Source organism: Octopus bimaculoides, chromosome 2 (genome assembly GCF_001194135.2).
Source record: "Octopus bimaculoides isolate UCB-OBI-ISO-001 chromosome 2, ASM119413v2, whole genome shotgun sequence".
Lineage (NCBI taxonomy): Eukaryota > Metazoa > Mollusca > Cephalopoda > Octopoda > Octopodidae > Octopus > Octopus bimaculoides.
Window position 1 is genome coordinate 58,608,277 of NC_068982.1, and position 27,073 is coordinate 58,635,349.

General features: G+C 35.0%; 1 long non-coding RNA gene across 2 annotated transcripts in view; it reads right to left on the reverse strand.

Moving 5' to 3' along the window:
• LOC128247107 (uncharacterized) overlaps window positions 1–27,073 on the reverse strand; it is a 108,221-nt gene that overhangs the window by 68,263 nt on the left and 12,885 nt on the right. Inside the window, exon 1 of one of the 2 annotated variants that reach the window (XR_008263529.1) lies at window positions 1,277–1,324. The exons of the other annotated variant lie outside the window; for it this stretch is intronic. This is a non-coding gene — a long non-coding RNA (uncharacterized LOC128247107). Of the gene's footprint in view, window positions 1–1,276; window positions 1,325–27,073 lie in introns of those variants that run through there. 2 annotated transcript variants of the gene reach the window in all.

The following is a 27,073-nucleotide window of genomic DNA, read 5'->3' on the forward strand; positions in this document are numbered from 1 at the left end:
ATATATATATATATATATATATATATATAACATGATGTCCAAACTCTGATCAGATTGTTTCCAAATTACTCTCCAGTTTTTCACTATAGCCCAGTCATATCATGAATTAGACATTACAGATAACAGATATCCTGACTAGCATTATACGAGAAACTTAATGAGTGATATCTTTTCCTGTGAAATGGATCAGAACACATTTTGGCATGGCACCGTCCTGCTGTATTCATGAATATAGACCAAATATTTTCATGCTGTTTATTCGTATATGCATATGAATATCTCTGTGTATATATTTTGTTGCTATGTGTTGTGTATTTGTGAGTATATTTGTATTTTGATTATAGTCAGTCTAAAGCACACACACACACACACACACACCCACACACACACACACATACATATATGTTTGTGTATATATTTTTGTAATAAGATTATTATCAGTTTAACATATGTGAGGGGGTGTTAGTGGGTATATGTGTAATCTTGCTTGACGATATGATCATATATATATATGTAGATATGTATATATTTGTATATACACATGCATCAGTTTATATATGTGCATATATATATATATATATATATATATATATATACATATGTATATGTATAAATATATATTGACGTATATAATTGTATATATAGAGACATATTTGTGCACACATATATCTAACTGGATCATTGTTTGTACATATTTATATGAATGCATGTATATGTATGTTTATATATATTAATACACTAGTTATACATACGAACTTCATCATCGCCAATGATAATATTGATGGTATATAAATATATAAATAAATATAGCTGCATTCATATGTATGCAGAAAGATACACGCATATGCGCACCCATACAGACATAACCCCCACTGCACAAACATATAAATACCCACACATTGATATATATATATATATATATATATATATATATATATATATATATACGTATGTTTGTATGATGATCATATTTACATAGAAGATTGTAAAGATATTTTGCGGTTTGATAGTGTCCTTGTTAGATTCTCTTTGCCTGATACACTATCTTTCTGTCTTTATGTTTCTGTTTAATTGTATTATTTTTACTTCTATAGTCATGCAGATTTATATTTCTCCCAGGGCCTTTCCACAGTTTTTAAAATATAACTAGCATTATGCTTTACCTTCACTACTGTGCATACACATACACACACACACACACACACACGCATGTATGTATGTGAACAGCAAATTTGCGTGTGCATGTACTACTACGGAAGAGGAGAAAATTACTCACTAAAAACACACTGTGCAATAGTTCATTTATTCTGTTCCAGGGGTGTATATACTGACTTGTTGTTGGTTCCTCAGACAGGAAAACTGGAAAATTAGTATAAACATTAGACTCTGACAATGAGACGAACTATGATACTTGAGTTTAACTGAATTTACAAGCTGGCATTTGGCCTAGTGAATGGAGAAGAATGGAAAGAAAGACTGTTATGTGCACATGCATGCATAAGCAGGTATGCAGACATGCACTCAGAGATGCACACATACACATACCAGTTATGTATTGAGCTAGAAAAGAGCAGTAGTGAGAAGAGAGAAAAGAAACAAGTATAGAAAAGAAAAAGACAGAAAGGAGAGAAAAAGAGCAGAAGAAGGTGCGTGTGTATGTATCTATGCCAATCTCTCATTTTAAGATTCCTCTAGGACAGAGACCTCGTTATTTCTACCTTTATATTAGAGGTACACAACCTGAACTTTTTTCTAGTTGATTACATGGACTTCAGTGTTCAACTGCTACTTATTGATCCAAAGAGGATGAAATGAAAAGTAAATCTCTACATACTTTGCAGTTAGAACATAATGTTGGAAGAAGTATTGCTAAGTATTTTGTCCAGTGTACTAAAGTTTCTGTCAACCTACTGTCTTATGAAAATCTTCATTATTACAAAGCCTAATTTTGCCATAATTTGACAGCCAAATTAAAGAAAAGAAGTCATTCTCATTGCCTAGCCATCTCTTGAATTTCTGCTTTAATTTTAATTTCATCATTAGGAACCATCTTATCGTTGTACAAAATAATGCAATCAGTCAATCACACTTAGTTTGGTATGGCATTCTTAAGTTTTTGTTCCTGCTATATCATTTCTCTTTTGTAGCAATTTTCTAATTTCTCAAAATTACAGAAATTTTAAAAAAATCAGTGCTCTTGTTATTCCATTATGTCACTTAAGGATTATAAAAATCAAAGATTATGAAAAGCGTTGGAGGCAGAGAAAAGAAAATTTTTGTTGTGGAATCATTAGAACTTGTTCTATTATTAGATTTAGGAAGCATTGTTCTCTTGAAATAAATGTTGCTATGCAAGATCCAAAATTTGGGGCACAGTTAAGACAATAGTTTAAAGTCTTACTTGCCAATCTCCCAAACCATTATTCAGCAAAAGGAGAAACGTTCATTTAATCAATCAGTTGAAACAAGTAACAGAGAAAATCACACAAATGCCTGTTGCTTCATGTGGATGTTTCAGACAGAACAAGAACTAGTCTAAACACCATAACATACAGATAACAGGTGAATCAGCAAATGCTGATATCTAGATTGCACCAGAAATTCCTGTACATTTAATGCCTGTTATAGAAAGAGGTAAATTCCCTCAGTTTTGTAAATAATGTCAATGGATGCAGACTGTTTCTGAGATGTATATCTCTTAAACACTTATAACTCAAGAGAAGAGAAAATAAGGCATTAAAGTATAAAGTTGCAAAATACTATCTTGTATTAGTGTTAGGAGCAAATGCTACTGGAGACTCAAAACTTGAGCATTATTTGTTTATCATTCTGATAAATCAAAAATCAAGGCAAAGCATATCTAAATCTAGTTTGTAGATGAAAATATAATGAAACAAATAAAAAAAAGAAAAAGAAAGAAAGGAAGAAAGAAAGAAAAGTCTGGATTACTGAAAGGTTAACTGAACCTACAACGTTCTGAACATTTCTATGTTCAGTTAACCATTGCTGTCAAATGTTACTGTGAGAAAAACCTCAAGCCTAAGGAACTTCTGCATTTGAACAAGCTCATTAAATTCTTTCTTACTCCAAACCTTCATTCATCTATTTGAATTTCATGAATAACTTTTCCATATTATATATTAAAAATACTAGGCCACCACACTAAACTTTTCTTTCTAAATTGCTATACCTCTTGTAGTGGTCATTTAAATCTCATTTTTGTTAATAATAGTATTGATGTACTCTCCTGTCGAAGAAAGATGTATGAGTGTTCAGCTTTAGCTGAATAATCTGCACAAATGATTTGTTTATAATGATCAAATGTATGTGCCGTACATTAGCTTACTCCCTTCATCAAATTGGTGTTGCCTGAACAGCCACTTGTCAGGTGTCAAAGTGAACACATAGCAACATGAGATGAGGTATTTTGCTCAAGAAGACAGTGCACTTGAAACTATGATCTCACGATCATGAGTGTAACACCCTAACTACTAGGCCATGCATTCTCATAATAATAATAATAATGATGCTAACAATGATAATAATAATAATAATGATAATAACCATGACAAGGTAGCCCAAAACTTTCACTGTCTACTATGCTGGAAGTATGAAAGTATAGTAATGGGTGCTTGGTACCAACATACACCAGAAAAGGGAAAGGCAAAAATCTCTGGGTCTTTGACTTTCAGACATACATGGGGTTAGAGCACTAAAGGCCAGATATAGTAACCTTTAGGAGGGACAAATAAGCGTACCTAATAAATGATGTGGTAGTGCCAGGAGATCAACATATTATCATGAAAGAAAGAAGAAAGATAGATAAATATGGAGACCTGAGAATTGAGATGGCCAAGATGTGGCAGCTATGAGAGTCAAACACAAAAGTTGTCCCTATTGTCATTGGAGCATTGAGTTCAATACCACTCAACCTGAAGAAACATCTGGAAACTTTAGAAATACCCTACAATCTAGGTGTATTGCAAAAATGAGCATTACTTGGAACTGCACACATATTGCATAAAGTACTGTGTCTGAGGTCCTTGTTGTGACTTGACAGATAGTACAAATCCCTGGTAGACTCAAAAATTTTCAATCAACATCACGATATTGGATACTGTGTGACGTCTTAAATGATAATAAAAATAAATTAAAATTGAGCAAATAAAATGAAAAGAATTTTAAATTAATTAGGATAGCTGTTTGAGTGTTAGGCTCCTGGTTGTTAGGTGATTATCCGGATTCTTGAACAAAGTGATGTGTTGTCTCCTTAAGCAAGGTCCTTCACCTGCCTTTCTGCAAGTCTACCCAAATGAAAGTATGTACCAGTGGCAGCTAGGGTTTATTCTGGTGACAGAGTAATATTCTGTCCTGGTGGTGTGTCAATTACTCCCAACCTTTTAAATGCATCCAGAACCCAGAGGACAAGCCCTGGATTCATGACCTTGTAGCCTTGAGGCATACCGAAAAGAATAAGCATTCTAATCTTCCCGTGGTGTTTAGCTCCATATCAACCTTGGCTGAGAAAATCTTTGCTAAGAACCAATCCAACAATGACAATATATGGATTTCCTTTCTCCAGTAAATCTAAAAATACTTAACTTAGTGTTTGTTCTTCTCTTGTTTAACCCTTTCATTACCAACCCGACTGAAACCAGCTCTGATTCTGTAGTACAAATGTCTCGTTTTCATAAGTTCTAAATTAAAATCTTCCACCAAGCCTTAGTCACAATTTAAGTTCTTAACACTAGCTTCATGATAACCGAGTTATTTTACTAAATTCTTTGTTATATCTAAAGTAATTGAAAGAAACATGGAGCATCTCAAAATAAATACAGTAACGAAAGGGTTAAGATTATGAAGGTTCTGATTTGCAGGAAACTTGATCTCTGCTTCAGCAAGTTAAACAACCTACCTCACTGTTTTTTATTTTTATTTATTTTTTTTTTATTCAGAATATTTCTCCTTGTATAGGTCAGAATGAATGCATTCCATGTGTGTTTAATATTCCTTTAGGGACCACCAAAATATTTTTTTAAATGGTTACGTTACAATAAAATAGTTGTTTCTTATATGAGGAATATTTAGAACATGGCAACAACTAAATGAACAAAAGAACTAATCTCCAGGTTATCTTAAGGAAATACTAATTTTTGAGAGAAATTCCAAAGAATTCAGACTCTTCAAACTTCACTGGTTTTCCACACTGATGGCAGACTGAAGCCCATTTTCACTATATTATTGGTAATTTCATTAACAAATAATTGCATTTTCTGATAATTACATTAACATTACATTACATTACTGATTATTTCATTGATCTTATTTAAAACGATATTAATTAAAAATGTGGAGAATGTCTTACATGATGTTGACAATTATGATGATGACGATGATGATGATGGTAGTTGGAAAAGTGGTGTTGGTGGTGACAATTGCAACAACACTGATGTTAATTGTCACCAGCATGAAGTTGGTGACAGTGATGATGATGATGATAATTAATATCAACGTTAATACCAAAGATAAGGATGATAATGATGCTGATGACTGCATTGGCAACAATTTAAGTTGCTATTATACGCTCTCACTGTAAAGATTTTGTTAAGGATATACTCATGCTGATAATAATATTGATAATTACTTTCATTTTGATTACACACACACACACACACACACACACACACACACACACACACATATATATGTGTGTGTGTAAACTGATAAACTATATATATATATATATATATATTGAGAGAGAGAAAGAGATAGATATATTCGTTTCTACTTTAGGCACAAGGCTAAAAATTTTGGGAGAGGGAACCAGTCAATTAGATCGACCCCAGAATGCAATTGGTACTTAATTTATTAACTCCCAAAAGGATGAAAGGTAAAGTCGACCTTATATATATATTAACTGATAAACTGTATATATGTATTATTAACTGATAAACTGTATATATGTATTATTAACTGATAAACTATATATATGTATTATTAACTGATAAACTATATATATATATATATATATATATATATATATATTAACTCATACACACACACACACACACACACACACACACATGCACACGCACACGCACACACACAGAGACGAACCCATGCCAGCAGGGAATGCATATGCTAAATGATGATGATGATGATGAGTATGTATGTATAATTGTAATGCATTTATAGTGTTAATAATGCCATTGTTATTAACTGAATATAATAATAATTAAACACATTATCACAATATTATTTGTAACCATTTCTAATTAGTTCATCATAGCTAGTGCATTGGTATTAATCCTATTAAACGGTATAACTAATTACTTGCTTAATCAAGTGAAAGCGAGACAACTGCTGGCTCGGTTGCAATGTCTTGAGCTTGAGATTAAATGGATTTCTGTCACATATAAATACATGTGACTAAGTGTTATTAATCATTAGGAGAAAAGGAAATAAGAGCTATGTAAACTGTAACAAAGATTTACATAGTCTGCTTTGAAATCCAAATATCATTTAAATACTATTTCTTAAGACTAGATTTATTTTCTTTGCTTTTGCATCTGGTTTGCAAGATTCTTTATATGAATTCTTGTGTTGAAACAAATTTTGTTGTGTCTGGGGAGAGTCATTATACCAATGTTATTAACACTTGCACTGGTTCAATTAGTTAGTTGGATATTTAACGAATTGACTAATAATAAAGAAGTGGAATTGAACCAGTGCATGTGTTAATAATATTGGCATAATGACACTCCTTAGACACAACTAAATGTATTATTTTCATTATTTAGGATGGCAAAGATATCAAACTGGCAGAATCATTAGCATGCTACACAAAATGCTTAGCAACATTTGATTAGTCTTTACATTCTGAGTTCAAATTCTGCCAAGGTCAGATTTGCCTTTTGTGGTTGATAAAATAAATATATTTTGAATACTGGGGTCAATATAAGTCAACTATCCCCCTTCCCTGAAATTACTAGCCTTGTACTGCCAAATCTGAAACCATTATTGATGGTAGCAAGCTGGCAGAATTGTTAGGCATTTAAAGCAGCAAAACGTTAGCACGCCGGGTGAAATACTTACAGGTATTTCATCTGCCGCTATGTTCTGAGTTCAAATTTCACCAAGGTCGACTTTGCCTTTCATCCTTTCGGGTCGATTAAATAAGTATCAGTTGCGCACTGGGGTCGATATAATCAACCTAATCCGTTTGTCTGTCCTTGTTTGTCCCCTCTGTGTGCAGTAAAGAAATAAGAAACGTTAGTACGCCGGATGAAATGCTTAACGGTATTTCGTCTGCCATTACATTCTGAGTTCAAATTCCACCAAGGTCGACTTTGCTTTTCATCCTTTCGGAGTCGACAAATTAAGTACCAATTGTGCAGTGGGGTCGATGTAATCGACTTAATCCCTTTGTCTGTCCTTGTTTATCCCCTCTATGTTTAGCCTCTTGTAAAGAAATAAGAATTGTTAAGCATCAGTAAAAGTACTTGACAGCATTTGTTCCAACTTGTTATATTCTGAAATCAAATTCTGCCAACGTTCATATTTGGTCAATGTTCATAGGTGCAGGGCAGTGTGGCTAAGAGGTTTCCTTTGTAATTGTATAGTTTTGGGTTCACTCCCACAGCATGGCCCATGGTACATTGGGTAGGTGTCTTCTGCTATAGCCTTAGGGCAACCAATACCTTGTGAGTGAATTTGGTAGACAAAAACTGTGTTGAAATCCATCATATATATGCATATATGTGTATGTGCATGTATCTATATATCTAATAATACAAATGATATGTGAGTATATGCATATATACGTACATGTATGTACATACCTACATCTACATGTATATATATATAGATGTATATCTGGGTACAGGACATCACAAAAAAACGTGGACAAAAGGAAAAACAACAAAAACAGAGCACAGAAAACACACAGGCCACATAGAGAACATTTCCTTCATCAGCTGCCACCATTCTAACCTAAGCGTTTCGAAGAGTTAGGGTAGGACGCATTGTTAGAATGGCTCTTCCTGCAGAAACAAATTAAATGAAATTTGTAATGCGGAGGAATATAGTGAAGAACGGAAAACACGACAGAAAAACGAAACAGTGGATACATATAAAAGATTAGGATTCAAGTGACCCAGGTAAGGCTTATAGAATCATGAAGGTGCATATGCCATTGATTTTTTAATGTTTCTAAATGTTGTGGGTCATGTATTTCACCTGATGAAAATGGATTTTTCTAATGACGTAATGTCTCCATTAATCAATTTAAAATTTATTGGAAACAGCTGTAGTGAATTAACACATTATCCATCTGTTATTTATATATAGATTTGTGTATGTGTATGTGTGTGTCTTTATCCCCTACCATGCTTGACAATTGGGGTTGACTTGTTTGACTAAAACCCTTCAAGGAAATGTCCCCAGCATGGCCACAGACCAAAGAATATAAAAGAAAAGATACTTCTTTATCACAAGAACTGTAATGATCCATTTCTTTCCCAAATTCTAGGTAAAACAAGACAATCCTGGTAGGAAGAGTAGAGGAGGAGAGAGGAAGAGATTGTCAAAGATGCTTGTCAGCTGACAACATTGCAGAATGGACTGAAGACAAGAACATTGTTAATTGCATGCAACACAACATGCAGGGAACTGGGCAGTCTTGGTAAGCTGACCCCTGGACACAAGAACGGCACATAGCTGATGTATCAATTAAGCTTGCTTTTTTTAAAAAAAAGAATTACATCTGCATTACCATAAATTGAATTTCGGATATATATATATGCATGCATGTGTGTGTGTATATATGTATATATAAGTGACCATGTTAGTCTAAATTCTGGAAGAGAGAGAGACAGTTTTATGAACTGGAGTAGTTGTCTTAGAAAGATCATTACAACACAACAAAATATAGTGTTTTTCAATGTCTTGCTAGCCTGGTTGAGGCTCACACTGTTATCTTTATGAATTTGTTTTGCCAGATTCTTGATGTGGAATTGTGGGTTATATTTCATGATGGTCATGCTTTTCTTTTTGCCAAATAAACACACATACTATATATTCATTCTTCACTTGTTTATTATTGTTCTTATTTTATCTTACATCCACTGTCTGGAAATCTTTTGTCACACATCTGTGACCTCTTCAGCGACTTATCCATCCAAGTGTATCCTACTGTTCTGTTTAGTCCATTTTGTCAGAATCAACTATACATACACATACACACACACACACACACACACACACACACATATATGGTGTGGGGGAGTACAATTGTTGTGGGGTTGAGGGGCTGAATTTACTGATCACATTGTTATAATGTCAAGCCTTAATGCTACAACCATTGTACCATTCAGTAAACTCTGCTAGCTACACAAATAGGGAGATATGTTAGATAATATAAACCTAGATACACTAATGCCTTAAACCAAGATGGGATGATTACAGTTGGAATGTGTTCAGTCTTTGATAGGTTTGCTCAGTCAGAGCTGATCTGTAGCCAGTAGCAAAGTTAAGGATCTGGCACTTTTATCAAGGCACCACTTTTGAGTCTGCTGTATGGGCCTGTAATGGGGATGGAGAGCAAGGGAGTGCAGTAAACTCAAGGGCAGCCTTGGATGGCACACACAGTAACTATGCCACAGTCTGTGGTTTAACAACAACAACAATCACTTCTTGTTCTATTCACTTTGGTTGATTTTTACAAGATAAAAGTCCTACACCCTACTTCAAATTTAGCAATTGGAAAGACATGCAGCTTGAAAGACAATCATTCTAACAAAATAGAATATTTAAAAAGCAACATCTCATCCACTCAAGCATGGGAAAATGTCCATTAACTTACTCACTGAACTTTTTAAACTGTCTTATTTTCAACTCCCTTATGCTTATGGGTGAAGTATATAAAGATTCTAACTGTTTTATTGGTTATTAAGAACTTATGTATGGTCAATTTACCTGCTAGAAATGGCATCCAAATTCCTTTCAAATAACACTTTGTTGTTGCTGCCTTTAAAGAAAGAAAAGACATGATTGGATAATGTGGTTTCAGAGATAAAATAAAGTATCAGTCAATAATAGGAGTTGATATAATCGATTGTCTTGGTCAGACCAAAATCCTGGCCTTGTGCTCATGAAAAAAATCAATATCCACAGTGAAACCAAGATAGTTGACTTAAATTAAGGAGAATACAGCTGCTTATTTCTAATGGACATCGTTTTGTTAAGATCTGAGTGGATAAGGTAAAGGCTCAACCAAGTTGTAAATAATACATCTCTGTAACTTAGCAGTTCAGCAAGAGAACCTAATAGAACAAGTACCAAGCTTTAAGCACAAAATAGGCACTGAGATTGATTTGACTAAAAGCCTTCAAAGCATATTTTCCAGCTTTTACTTTTTCCTCTGATTGGAACAAGTAAAATATGGAAAATAAAAGATTCACTTGTAATTGATCAAAGCTGCCAACATTCTTGATTATGCATCTTCTCAATTAACTTCCTGAAGGTTCCAGAATATTCTGTGAGGAGCTTTTATGTTACAGTAGAGAAATCAGGGGTCATGCCCTGAAGACAACTATGAGCATCTTGTATTGTCTGTCTGAATTCTGATCTACTGCATTTGATGGTATGAAAGACATATGAGCATATTTCATGGACTCCAATTTCAGTAATGTATATTAAGGAAAAAATGTCTTAGTTCATTAAAGCATGTAATATAGGCCCAACTTTGCATATAAGACTCAGGGTAATTTCTTGAGACAGCTTTATGGAAAAAAAAAAAGTGCATCTTATATGTTATCAATTACGGTAATATTCTCTCCTTTTTTTTTTATGCTGCTTAACCTTTTGCCTGTCCAAAGCATTTTCATAAGTTTATCCTAAACATCCATGCTTGTTTTCAGACTTATAGTTAACCCCTGTTCATATGTTGAGTTATATAAAGCTTTCCCTTCCTAAGTCCCAAGTTATTCTGGTGGGTGAAACAAAGTGGGAATGCATGACATATATGATGCACAATTGCCAGAGTATCACATGTGGTACATAGGATAGGTAAGATGTTATAAAAATGATTCCATTGCCTTCCTGCTCTATCCTTTATCTAAGAATTCCTGATGTATTTCATATAAGATATTAGAAGTTTGCTAGTCTTACTAAAGGCTGTGAATTTCATTTCATTAGGGAAGGAAGCAAGTTTTCCTTCACTGCTTGAGAACTATGTTTATGTCACTGTAACTTAGTGGTTTGACCAAAGAGTCCGACAGAATAAGTATCAGGCTTAAAAAGAAAAGTACTGGGGTCAATTCATGACTGAAATAAGTAAAAGATAAAAGAAGCTACTAAAATAGCTAACATTAGTAAAATGGTGAAGCCATAAGATACTGCCTCACAACATCCATTCAACCAATGACTGCACAGAAAAATGGAGGCAAAACGATGCCAAGATTGCAGTCTGTTGCATGTACAACTAGTATGGATACAGATAATACATGTTTCGTTGAATATCACCGGAAATGGCAGAACTGGAGAGAGACAGACAGACTGACACACAAATATACATACATATGATAGAAGAGACACAGAAGAGATATGAAAATGTGAAAATGTTTTATGATTATTTTGTACAACCTTGTTTTCAGATATAATATTAATTGTGTCTTGCATCATTAGAGAAAAGAAAGCTATCAGAATATGGTAAAGACTGTTTGGATTCATTTTCAGTTCATTGATGCTGAGGGTTAACTTCTGGCATGGGTTGTACAGTTTGACAGGATCCAGTGAATAGCTTCACTACATCAAACTTCTATGTCAACTTTGGCATAGTTTTTACAGTTAGACGCCCTTTGCTAACAACCACTTTACAGGGTGTACTGGGAATTTTTTTCATATGCCTCTGGCACTAGTAAGGTAACTTACAAGATAGGAAAAGAACAAAAAAAAAATCCCTGAGCTATGTGGGAAGAGAGTATTTAAAAGGGTGAGGTGAGTTTATGCTAGGTATCAAGAGGGTATGCTATGATAGATGATAATGGGACAAATACATGGTTACTCTGCATTTGATAAGAATGGATGGGAGTGACTGGGAAGAAAATAAAAATGGGAGTGACTGGGAAGAAAATAAAAATGGTAGTGATGGTGGGTGCAGAGCAAACTCTGAAGGGACAAGAAAAGGAACATAAGAAAGGATACAGACAGTAGATTAGGATGTAAAGGAGAAGTGGATTTAATAGAGAGAAACTGAAAGAAGCTTGTCATATATATGTGTGTGTGTATGTGTGTTACTGCCTTCTTGCATTGATATCCTGAGATATTTGTATGAGAAAGCATGCAGCTTTGTGTTTAGGGTAGTTGGTTCACAACCATAAGGTTGCGAGTTTGACTACTAGCAGTGTGTTGTGTTCTTGAGTGAGACACTCAGCTGGCAAAAACGAGTGGTACCTGTTTTTCTAAGGGTTAGCCTTGTCACATTCTGTCATGCTGGAAATTCTTGAGAACTACACGGTTACATATGTCTGTGGTGTGCTCAGCCCCTTACATGTTAATTTCATGAGCAGGCTGTTCTGTTTACCAGATCAGCTGGAATTCTCATCATCATAACCGACAGAGTGCCAATAAGTATCACCATAACCCAAATGGTGTCAGTTCATTTCCAATCTTCTAATATAAACATCTCGTCAAAGGTAAATATTACCTTACTTGGAAAAAGTGAGAATTAGTGACAGGAAGGGCATCCGGTCACAGAAACTCCACCTCAACAAGTTTTGTCCATCCCATGAGAGCATGGAAAAAATGAACATTATGGTGATGATGAAGATAATAATGTCTATTACTTAATGGTTTGTTGCATTTTTTTGACCAGATCACTGACATAATATCACTGCTTCTAAAGGTGTGACAAAATTTTTTGACACATCCTTATAGACTGCTTTACATTCTGAGTTCAAACTCTGCCAAGGTCAACTTTTCCTTTTATCCTTTTGGAACCAATGAAATAAGTACCAGTCATGCACTGGGGTCAATTTAATCAACTGTCCCCTTCCCCCAAAATTTAGGCCTTGTGTCTACAGCAGAAAGGATTATTAAGAAATAAAGGCAGTAAGCTGGCAGAATCATTAGCATGCCAGACAAATTCTTAGGAACATTTCTTCTAGCTTATGTTCTGAGTTCAAATTCCGCTGAGGTTGATTTAGTATTTCATCCTTTCAGAGGTGATGAAATAAATACCAATTGAACACTGAAGTTGATGCAACTGACTGGCGTCGTCCAAAATTTAAAGATTGTGCCTATAGTAGAAAGAAATTAAGAAATAAATGAGAAGTGAATTTGTGCTCTTAAGTGACAAAAATGGCTCATTGCCTCTTTTATATTGCTTCCATGCTTGCTTTCCTGTATATGTTTCTATCCTCTACATTCTTGCAACGTTTTTGCAGTGTCCTCTCATGTATTACCTTGTGGCAAATATTATAATAATAATAATAATAATAATCATTATTATTACTACTACCTTTATCATTGTTATTGTTACTACCATTACTATGTGTAGAGATGAAGATAGACTCACATAGAAAAACATTCAAAGCAAAGCAGTGGTGGAGTAGTAGTAGTAATAGTAGTAGTGGTGGTGGTGGTGGTGGCTAAAGGACAGGGGATGGTGGTCATGATAATCAACATACATCACTGGAACCAATTAGTGAATGGTCTAAGAAGAGAATTTGTTTGATCTGGAACGGTTTAATGACTGAGATAATTGCCATTAAACAACTTATCATTTCACTGATAATTTCACATTAAAAATACATTCAGTAATAATAATAATAATAATAATAGTAACTATAATGATAAAACAAACAACAACCAAAATGAATATATAAATTGAAGGAAGATATAACAACAAAAATATTAAGTAAATAAAGACACAATGAATAAGAGTTGTTTTTGTTGTTACTTTTTGTTCATTTAAAGTAAGAAATTTTGATTATTATATCTAGATACGACAAGTAAATGACTGGCGGGGAAATAACAACAGCAACAACATGTATAATAATAATAACAACAACAATAATGATTTCAAAATTTAGCACAAGGCCCGCAATTTAGGGGGACGGGTAACTCAATTACATCAACCCCAATAATGAAGGAGTATTTATTTTATCGACCCCCAAAAGGATGAAAGGCAAAGTCAGTCTCAGTGGAATTTGAACTCAGAATGTAAAGACAGATGAGATGTTATTAAACATTTTGACCGGTGTGCTAATGATTCTGCCAGCTCTCCAATTTATAATAATAATCCTTTCTACTAAAGGCACAAAACCAGAAAATTGTGAGGAGGGGACTAGTCAATTACATCAATCCCAGTGCGTAACTGGTACTTAATTTATCAACTCCAAAAGGATGAAAGGCAAAGTCGACCACGGTGGAATTTGAACTTAGAATGTTAGGACGGATGAAATGCCACTAAGCATTTTGCCTGGTGTGCTAACAATTCTGTCAAATCCTTTCTACTAAAAACACAAGGCTTGAAATTTGGTGGGTGGCAACTGGTCGATTACATTAACCCCAGAGTTTCACTGGTTCTTAATTTATCGACCCTGAAAGGATGAAAGGCAAAGTTGACCTTGGCATAATTTGAACTCAGAATATAATAATGGGTGAAATACCACTAAGCATTTCATCCAGCATGCTAACAGTTCTGTCAGCTTGCCACTTTAATAATGATGATAATCTTTTATGCAATAGGAGCAGGAGTGGCTGTGTGGTAAGTAGCTTACTTAACAACCACATGGTTCCTGGTTCAGTCCCACTGCATGGCACCTTGAGCAAGTGTCTTCTACTATAGTCTCGGGCCGACCAAAGCCGTGTGAGTGGATTTGGTAGACAGAAACTGAAGGAAGCCCGTCGTATATATGTATATGTATGCATATATATATATACATATATATATATATATATATATATATATATATATATATATATATATATATATGTGTATGTGTGTGTGTATATATTTGTGTGTTTGTGTTTGTCCCCCTACCATCGCTTGACAACCGATGCTGGTGTGTTTACGTCCCCGTAACTTAGTGGTTCGGCAAAAAGAGACCGATAGAATAAGTACTAGGCTTACAAAGAATAAGTCCTGGGGTCGATTTGCTCGACTAAAGGCGGTGCTCCAGCATGGCCACAGTCAAATGACTGAAACAAGTAAAAGAGAGTGCAATCAGCACAAAGCTTGAAATTTGGGGAGGGGGCTCAACTGGTACTTATTTTATTAATCTCAAAAGGATGAAAGGCAAAGTTGACCTCAACAGAATTTGTACTCTGAATTTAATGACAGGTGAAATGCTGCTAATAATAATGGAAAAAAAGGCATTGGAGGGGCAATGTATACCCTGTTATGCACACAAAGATAAATTAAAATTCAATCTAATAAATATATTCTCAAACAAATCCATAGTTCAACAAAATGATATCAACAGTTATTTCTCCTGCTTATCAGTTATACAGATGTAACAGAAAAAAAAAAAAGAACATTTGGATTCACCCATCCACCAGTTTTGAAGATGATCAAACTAATTTAATGAGTTTGAGCCACTCACCCAACAAGTATTTCTGCCAAATTTGGTGAAAATCTGTTACAGTAATTTTGCAAACACACAGACAAAGACAAGTGACTACAATAACCCTGCTTCACTTACGCACAAGTCCTGAAATTTGGTGGGAGGGGGACTAGCCAATTACGTCGACCCAGTGTGTAACTGGTACTTAATTTATTGACTCTGAAGGGATGAAAGACAAAGTTGACCCTGGCGGCATTTGAACTGAGAACGTGAAGACAGACGAAATACCACTAACAATGTCACCCAGTGTGCTAACATCTCTGCCAGCTCATCGCCTTAATGATAGTAATAATAATAATAACCTAAATATAGATTCTGTGATAAATTTGATGAAATGCTAGAGCATCTCATCTCAGGATGTGCTGTGCTGACACGAAACAAATACAAAAATTTACACGACAGGGTAGGACAGTATTTACACTGGAAAATATGTAAACACTACAAAATCAGCACTCCTGCTTACTGGTATGAACATCAACCTGAGCCAGTCGTCGAAGGTAAAAATATCACTATCCTCTGGGATTTTCCAGTCAACACTGACAAAATGATCCAGGCTAATTGATCAGACATAGTCATTAAAGACAGGGAAGAAAATTCTTATAGATTAATAGATGTAAGTGTTCCCATTGATAAAAATATATTTGTAAACAAATTTGACAAATTAAGTAAATATAAGAACCTGAAAATTGAAATACAAAAATGTGGCATCTTAAAGTGAGAACTGTTCCTGTTATTGTGGGTCCCCTAAGTATGATAAGAAAGGGATGTGAGAAACATCTAGATAATATGCCAGGAGAACCACATCCAGAGAAATCCAAAAGATCATACTGACCAGTACTGCCCACATCCTTAGAAAAACCCTATCCATTTAAATGTCTGTGTTGTATCACATGAATTTGAATTCAAAACGTAAAGACAGACGAAATGCCGCTAAGCATTTCATCTGGAGTGCTAACACTTCTGCCAGCACACTGCCTTCACCACCCTAATAATGAAAAGGTAAAATGAACTTCAAGACAATTTAATTTCTTAGCTTCCCAGTGGTATTGACCCATATATGCCCATAAAAATTTCACTTGTATTTAGATTAAATGTTATGGTAAGCTTTCACAATCTGGAAAAGAAGGACAGTATGTAACTGTTAGCTACGTGTGTCGACTATCAACTGAACATTACGTATGCTCAGTCAGATGCTTCCTGGCGAATTCATATCCAAACAAGTAGAAGCAGGTTTTGCTTTGGGAAAACAACCAGGGGTATATATGGATTAATACATTTTACTCAGTAATAAAAGAAATATTGGTCTGCTTTCTTGTTTCTTCCTCAGTTTGAAGACCAGACATGTTCCCATGTGTTCTTTCTGCATCAACAGAGAACACATTCTACCACACAATGACAAGAGCTTCCTTTAACTTTATTTTGGCTCATTTAAGTCCACTCTAGCTTTTGTAAAACATAGATATGGTAATGCCTTGATATACGAGTTAATTTGTTTCCAGAGACTGCTCGTAAAGCAAAAACTCGTAAAATAGAGCAATAATTTCCCATAGTAGCAATGTTATAAATTGTAATTCATTCCCAGAAAAATATTCTACCCGTAAAATTTATAATACTCATAAATAAATGGCAATGAAACAACAGTAGAATGTAAAGAATATTTTATGTAAAATAAAAAGAATGTCAAGATCATTTATAATGAAAAACATTATTATTATAATTGTTTTCTGAATCATTTTCACTTGCACTAGACTTGTGCACACTATCACTTCTAGACCTGATCACCAATTCACAAGCTCTCGTAGATGGACTTGTAGATTTCTTTCTAAAAAAACGAGTCTAGAGTTATTTGCTTAGAAGAAGCTTTTCTTCGCTCTCTATAAATTTCTCAGTAACACATACAAGCATTTGTTATGGTAGGCGTAGGAATGGCTGTGTGGTAAGTAGCTTGCTTACCAACCACACCTTGGGCAAATGTCTTCTACTATAGCCTCGGGCCGACCAAAGCCTTGCGAGTGGATTTGGTAGACAGAAACTGAAAAGAAGCCCATCGTATATATGTATATGTATATATGTATGTGTGTGTATATGTTTGTGTGTCTGTGTTTGTCCCCCCAACATCACTCGACAACCAATGCTGGTTTGTTTATGTCCACATAACTTAGCAGTTTAGCAAAAGAGACCGATAGAATAAGTACTAGGCTTACAAAGAATAAGTTCTGGGGTTGATTTGCTCGACTAAAGGCAGTGCTCCAGCATGGCCACGGTTAAATGACTGAAACACGTAAAAGAGTAAAAGAGTGGTAGAAACTTTTGCACTTTGTTCAAAATTTGGATTTTGTGCTTCAACCTTTTTATATTGATATAAAACTCGTAAACGTAGGGTCTGGTAAAGTGGGTCCTTGTAAAGTGAGGTATTACTGTATATCATCTTTCTTTCTTGCCATTCTTGGATAAATTTCTCAAGTAAGATGTCATTTTGTGACATGCGGCAACTCTGCCTCCTTCTGTGGCAGGATTCAACCAATGTTCAAAAATCTGCTTTAGCCTGTAATGCTAGCAAAGGAGTCACTGTTAGTAGTATTGCTTATATCACATATCAATTGCATTGTTTTACTTTTGGTGTCAATACTCTTGTTTATGTCATGCAAATTTACATCTTTCAGGTGTCAAATCATGCCTGTGCCTGCAACTAGATCTGTTTTGCATTTTTCCTGTTTGTCCTTTCTTTAAATTTGTTTATGCATATTCAAAGATTGTTTGGGTTTAGTGTATGGTGGTGAGGGCGGTGGTGGCAGTAGCTGTGTGTCCATTGCTTCTTTCTTTCATGCTTGTGAAGCATAAAATAAAAACTGCAATTATTTATGAACCAACCTAACACACACACACACACATACACACACACACACACACACAGTGAATGGCTTTACAACTTAAGAAAAAAGCACTCCATACAATTTTAGTAGGTTGAAGCACACATATATATTTATTTATTTATTTCAAATTTTATGTTTTTTTTTTTTTGCCATTTCATTAAAAATGAGTGAAATGGTTGCAAGTAATTCCTTTTAAAAAACATTCTTTTTTTCTGTTAGCTTAGAAATATTTTCTACATTACAGATTAAACAATTTGAAATTAATTTAAATATTTGAATATTAACAGTTCATAAACAGTAAATTGCAAGACTAAATGCCTCACAGCGTTTTGTTATGTTATTATTGTCATCATTGTTTATTGTCAGGGTTTCCTTGACGGAGCAGAACTATGATCAAAGATAGTCTAGCTTTGACCATTCTGTCATCTTTTTTTTACCACCAACATAGTTTATAGATAAAACAACATTATTCAACCTATCTATTCTTTTAAATTTAGTACAACATGATTTGAGGAATATCTGGCTGCTATTTCTAACAAGCTGAGTAGATATCTTCAGGATTCCTTGTTTGCTGATTTGAGCTACATTTTCTTGCATTGTGTATTCAAATTTCAGTTGTCTTATTGCTTAGACAGAGGTGGAAAGGTAGCACACATGATCCCTTCCTGGAGCCTTGTGGCTGTTAGAAAGAATAGAATAAAATAATCCTTAGTTTGGGGATCTGGTCTGAATGATTGCAACAAAGTGAACTCCACCAAAAGCAAGTAACGTTAAATTGAGTGTCAGATTAAATGAAAATTTACCCGTATTTCCTTCCTCTGAGACTGATGAAACAAATATCAAAGAACTGTACTAGGACTGAGTTATTTGTCTACACAGCTATCTTCATAAATTTGTGGCCATAAGTTTATGTAAAAACAAACAGGCCAATATTGCTTTTTTTACCGAGTGAAATGGATTAATAATACAGATAAACTAAGCTATTAAATTGTCTTGAAGTTCATTTTAACTTTTCATTATTATAGTGAAGATAAAGGCAGTGAACCGACAGAATTGTTAGCCCACCGAGCAAAATGCATAGTAGCATATTGTCTGTCTTTATGCTCAGAGCTCAAAAGCCACCAAGGTCAACTTTGCCTTTCATCAATAAAATAAGTACTTATTGAGCAGTGGGGTCGATGTAATCAATTTACTCCTTCCCCCAAAATTGTTGGCCTTGGGCCAAAGTCTGGAAATACAGTTACAGTAGTGACTGGATATGTACCAGTCAAATCCAGTGACATTAAAGTATCAGTAGGCAATGCATGCATATCACATAGGAACATAGAAAAACAAAGCACTGCACATACCCAAAGCACACAGACTAGCACTTGGTTGTGTAGTGAAATCATGCAAATGAAAAAATTGTTTCTGAGGTGCATAGCCTGAAATTTGAAGGGAGGGAAGGTATTATTAATTAAATTTATTCAGTAATTGACTGATACTTTGTTTTATCAACCTTACAAAAGGATGAAAGATAAAGTTGACTTTGGCAAGATTTGAACTCAGAATATAAAGAGATAGAAGGAATACTGTAAGCATTTTATCCAATGCCCTATTGATTCTGCCAATCTACTGCCCTTAAAAATTGTTTCCAATATTAACACCAACACTCATCCTGGGTTAGGAAACCTTCAAGGAAACCAGCTAGATCTGCCTGAAACGATGTCAAATTTTCCCATAATGTGATTAACCTTGTGCCTTTTGATCAGGTATCAGAAGATGTGGCACCCACTAAGCAGGAACTGTCATGTCAACTTCATTGTGCAGAATATTCTCAGCTCTCTCATGAGATATGCTCACAGCATTGGCTATTTGATTTATAGCCAATTGCCTGTCATCCATCACTATGTGGTGAACATAATCTTTTGCCTTGGTAGTGGCGGTTTCAGGACATCCAGATGTTTGGTCATCTTCAAGTATGTTTGGTCATCTTCAAGTATAACCAGCCCTTCCCCTCCTAAATTCCACTGCCAAAGTTTTGTACTGTTGATAAAGCTGGGATGTAGCAACCATGTCAGTATGAATGTCCTTGGGGACTAAATCATTTTCCTGCAGATACCTGATAACACCACAAAGCCAAATATTGTCCATTTTCAAGATAAGTCACTGTTAGTTACTTTTGAAGCCTTCCTTGAACAATCAGATGTCAATTTACCAGGAAAGAAACAATACAGTTATATGAAAAGTTAAAATTAATGCATGCAAGATTTCACAGTTCATTCATAGTCAGCCTATGAACTTTATAGCTCACCCTCTTATGAAACAGGAGCTAAGCAAAAGCCTGCGAATAAGCATGAACATTAAGAACAAACTGATGAAAATGCTTTGTACAAGTGAAGTGTTAGAAAGAGAGAAAAAAAATGGATTAAATCTTGCTTTTATTGAGAAATGAATCTTTGATTAAACAAAATTGACAAGAATTGGGAACAAGAAAAAATTGGAAGTCATGGCTTGTATTCTACCGAAGTGATTTGTTGTACTGGTCATAAAAGTTTCACTAGACAAGACAATTATACTGTTTTTATAAATAACCAGTAAGAATATTCTTTGTTTAAACAGCTTAATTTGCTTGAATAGGCTTGTATACAAAAATGATATATAATCTAAGATGTACCTGAGAAATGTTCTGAATGAAGGATTTAACTAGTTCTCTCCACAACCTCTCCTATAAAAAAGAAGAAAGAAATAAAAGAAGAATACAAGTAATATAATCCTAAAAATAATAACCGTCACCGGTTCCAACTACACACAAAATGGGGGGGGGGTAGCATACTGGTACATAACACATCACTAAAACAGTGAAGGAACTTAACTTGCAAGAACTAAAACAAACAAGAACATCAGAAAACTAACAAGAATGCCGCTATCACACCACCACCACAACCACCAAAAACAACACACTACCACCATCACCAACAAAACAACTTCTACACAACAACAAAAAATGACACAGAAAAACAGAACTAGAAGACACATAAAATTGTTGGATTATTTTTGATAATAACCGTATCAAACAAACTTGACTGGGAATCAGTAAAAGACAAGCAAAGAAATGAAGTGGCCGGCAAAACTATCTGCCATTTTACTGTTATTTCCAGTTCTTTATGGCCACACTTAAGTTAAATCAGCCAATTGTAAAGTCCAGAAATTCCTCGCAGCCAGTATAGATGGAAAATTCTTTTTTCATAAAGTTGACAACATCTCATAAATAATTTGGCTGACTTAGGCAGAATTTTGAATTTCCATCAATCATGGAATTTCGGAAGAAACATGTTTCTATCTTCAATACTCAAACATTTCTGTGAAGTACATATATATATGTGTGTGTGTGTGTATATATCTTTGGCTGTAAATATTCTCCAATTCCTTCATATCTATGCCAGTATAGCAGTACAAAGTCACAACTCACTGCTTTAACCATTTTGCATTCATTTGTAAATGCGAAATACACTTGTTCACACAGATTTCATGCATACATATGTGTGTATATGCACAAGAGAGTGTGTTTGTGTATGTGAGAGAGAGAGAGAGAGAGAGAGAGAGAGAAAGAGAGAGAGAGAGAGAGAAAGAGAGAGTTTATGTTTAAGTAGTGGAGGTAAAATAAAAACAAGAACAACAATGAATATTTCTGGAACTATTCTAAAGTGTAATTGAAACATTCAGCTATAAGTCTTCATCACCGTCATCATTATTGTCATCATCACCATTGCAATCATCGATTATCATCAACATTTTCATCATGAACCACATTGTAACCCTTCCTGCCAATGATGTTTTCGTCCTCCCACTACCACTATTTATAATCATTAGATGATCTACTGTGAGCAGCTTGAGTGGCTTAAGTCAGCGCTAGAAGAAAAACAATCATCTTTGGTGTCAAGCAAAAGGTGTTCTTTCGTCAGGATAATGCTCGGCTACATACAGCAAGGATGACATTCCAAAGGCTGGAGCAGTTTGAATGGGAAACGATGTCCCACCCACCATATTTATTGGACATTGCCTCATCTGATTATCATTTATTCTGCAGTCGACAGAAAAAATAAGAATTCTGTAGATAAGGTCAGAACAGTACTGGAGGAGTATCTTTCATCACAGACAAGTGAACTTTGGAAGAAGGGCCTTGCAAGTCTACCAGATAGATGGAAGAGCAGTGTAGAAAATGAAGGAGAGTGTATTTTAGATTGAAATAGAACTTTGTTTATCTTAATTTTGAAAAATAAAAGATGTATAGAAAGACCGCATTATTTGTGGGATGACCCAGCTGACCCAAAGAGATTGTGGCCCAATAGGTTTTGGGATCTGATGATGTGCCATAAAGTTAAACCCTTTATGGATGGGAAACCTAAGGTAATCCCATAAACTGGCCTTCCCCATTTTATATATATATATATATATATATATATATATATGTGTGTGTGTGTGTGTGTGTGTGTGTGTAACAAAACAGGAAATTGGAAATGTTTTGGTATTATTTATTCATTATTACACATGTTTCATTTGCTAATGGAATATGCAGATGTGCTTCAAGAGGAGACAGCTAGGATTTACACTAGTTTTAATATTTTTCTTTTTTTTTGTTTTGGTGAGAAATTTTCCAAGAGTTCATTAACTGGTTCTTCAGTTAAGGTGAAGGCTTTTAATTTTAAGCACCACCACAAGCTTCTCTTGTTAATATCTAAGGCTGCTGAAAGGTAGCAAGCTGGCAGAATCGTTAGCACGCCAGGCAAAACACTTAGTAGTGTTTTGTCCATCTATATATTTTGAGTTCAAATTCTGTTGAGGTTGAGTTTGCCTTTCATTCTTATAGGATTGATAAAATAAGTACCAGTTGAACACTGGGGTTGACATAATCAATTTACCCCTCTTTGGAACTGCTTGGCCTTGTGTCAAAATTTGAAGCCAATATCTGAGACTGCTGTGTCTAGTGAGCCACAAAACACAAAATCATTCTCAACTCTGTCATTTTAAGAAGTGTGGTAAGTAATTTTAATTAAATTTCTAAATTTGAAGGTGTAATATATGCTAGTTTAATCTGCTTTCAACTATCTAAGTCCAGTATAATGTCACAGGAAAACATCATTTGTGGTTCTGTATATTAGTCTTAAGAAGTGGGTAATTCAGTGTGCTTCTATAGATAAAAGCTAGCTGTTGGTGTGGACTAGAGTTGAAGATTGGCTAGTAATATGCTTTCATTTGTGTTATATAATCTGTAAGGTGATGTTATCCAAGCAGCCATAGATGGCTATTTGTTGAATTTATGTAACTGGAAAATACTTATCTAATAATGATAGAAATGCTATTGCCATGTTAGTTTTTACACCATTGCTATTTGGAGTGTCGAAACATACAATATCCCTTTTCTATCTTGCGAAGGTTGCTCCTACTCAACTATTTTCCATCAAATCCCCACTTTTTTTTTTATAGATAATAGCTGCACATCCAACATGTAGAATCTTTTTTTTTTTTAGGGATTCTTAGGTTAGATGTGATGGTGATTTTTCCAATTATGCTCTTTGAATATATCTGTTTAGTTTTTTCTAACTTATCCATGCTGTAACCCTTCATACAGTGGGAACTAGAGAGACCATCATCCCTATGTAATCCAGATAAGTAAGGCCTTGTATACTAATTAATATAATGTAAGATAAAGAGGTCGACTAGTTTGAAGCTTGTTCTACACACTATGCTTATTCAAATTCCTCATTGGGATGTTAAATAATAGATAGTACTGACCCTTACAACACAGTGGGAGTAGCAACAAAGCAGAACTAGTGTATTAACGACCACAATGATACTGATACCAATATTGTTGATTACAGTGCATTTTTTCCTTAAATTTCAAGGGTTTCACAAGAAGAGTTTTGGATAAAGACCATCATTCTCCACTCACATGGTTTACCCAGATCAATGCAACTCTTCCTTGCTAGATGTCCAAATTGAGTGATGCAACATGAACATGTGGCTTGAGTTTAAGTCACATTGGTCTTTTGCTACCTAAAATATCTCATCTGCACATACCATGACAACAGATGAAAGCAGTAGTTTGGTAACTGAACTGGTTGAACCGAGCCATTCATCTGGTCAGTGTCTAATAATATTTACTGTTAACTCAATAAATAGTAGTATATTATTGCAAAGTGGAGCTGCATGGTTCCACTTGATTAGGGTGCTGGACTCATGATTATAAGATTGTGGTTTTGATCCCTGGACTGGGTGATGTGTTGTGTTCTTGAGTACATCATTTCATTGCATGTTGCTCCAGTTCACTCAGCCTTAAATGGATAATCCTAAATGGACTGGCATTCTGTTCAGTGGGAATGTTGGCTTGTCTACCTAACCAGTGGGGTGGCATCATTCGAAAGCGACAACAATGCGAGAAAGCACATTGTGATCAGTGGTGTATAACAACATTTGATAGTTAATACAGTGATATGTGTGTGTGTGTACATGCATATGTATCTTTTACTTGCGTCTGTCATTAGACTTTTAGTCAAATGAATCAATCCCGGTATTTATTTTTTAAAGCCTGGTACTTATTCTACTGGTTTCTTTTGCCGAACCACTAAGTTACGGGGACGTAAACACACCAACATCAGTTGGCAAGAGATGGTGAAGAGCAAACACAAAGACACACACACACATGCACACAAATATACAACAAGCTTCTTTCAGTTACTGTCAACCAAATCCACTCAAGGATCTGGTCAGCCTGAAGTTCCAGTAGAAAACACTTGCCCAAGGTGCCATGCTGTGGGATTGAACCTGGAACCATGTCAGTGGGAAGTAAAGTCTTTAAAATTTAAAGATGTATAGCAACATCTGATAGTCTGGTCAATACAGTAATATGTGTGTACATGTATGTGTGAGTGGAGGTGTAATGGCCCAGTGGTTAGGGCAGCGGACTCGCGGTCATAGGATGGCGGTTTCGATTCCCAGACCGGGCGTTGTGAGTGTTTATTGAGCAAAAACACCTAAAAGCTCCACGAGGCTCTGGCAGGGGATGGTGGCGAACCCTGCTGTACCCTTTCACCACAACTTTCTCTCACTCTTACTTCCTGTTTCTGTTGTGCCTGTAATTCAAAGGGTCAGCCGTGTCACACTGTGTCACGCTGAATATCCCCAAGAACTACATTAAGGGTACACGTGTCTGTGGAGTGCTCAGCCACTTAAACGTTAATTTCACGAGCAGGCTGTTCCGTTGATCGGATCAACTGGAACCCTCGACGTCGTAAGCGACGGAGGGCCAACAACAATGTATGTGTGTGTCTTTTACTTGTGTCTTTCATTAGACTGCAGTTATGCTGGGGCACTGCTTTGAAGACTTTTGGTCAAAAGAATTGATCCCAGTCCTTATTTTTTTTAAGCCTGACACTTATTCTATTGATTTCTTTTGTCGAACTGCATCTTAGGAGCAAATTTTATTTCATCTTGACACCATTCATCAAAGCTAAATTTCCATCAACTGAACAATGTTACTTAATCAGGATTATAATACAGCTACATTGGGGTTTGAAACCATGACCTACCTGGTAGTTAGTACTCTAACACAGAACTATGACCGTTGTTACCAACTAGATTTATGTTTGATCAAACTGGTCTCTGACCAAAGACAATCCAACCATAACTAACTCATCTGATTGCCTTCATGCTACACAATATATACTTAAATTGTTAACATACTACTTCTGACTACATGCTAGCTCCTTCATGTGTTCATCAAAGACATGGGGGTGTTTCTATAATTTTAAATAGATTTATTTCTAATACAGGCGGAGAGCCACAAAATTTGCAGGGGAAGGGCACAGTCGATTAAATCAAACCTAGTACTTGTCTCATATTCATTTCTTTCAACCATGGAGAGATGAAAGCGAACGGTAACCCCTGAGGGATCTGAACTCATAGACTTGTAACTAAATACTACAAGTCATTTAGTGCAATTGGCTACTGATACAGCTATTCATTGCCCTGGTTCATATATATTCATTCATTTAAAGTACATATGTGTGCATGTGTGTGTGTGTGTGTGTGTGCCTGTGTAAGAGCAATAGTCTCTACTCTAGTTTCACTTGTGAGGTATCACATTAACAGCTATGGTTCCGAAACATGTTAGCATGTTTTCTTTATGTTTATCTTAGGATAGGCATTAATACATATCTATAAACATCATACGTATATATATATATATATATATATACATACATATATATATATACATATATACATACATATAGATACATACATGTATATATATATATACATATATACATATGCATACATATACACATACATGTATATATATATATACATATATACATATGCATACATATACACATACATGTATATATATATACATACATATATACATATGCATACATATACACATACATGTATATATATATACATACATATATACATATGCATACATATACATGTATATATATATACATACATATATACATATGCATACATATACATGTATATATATATACATACATATATACATATGCATACATATATACATATGCATAC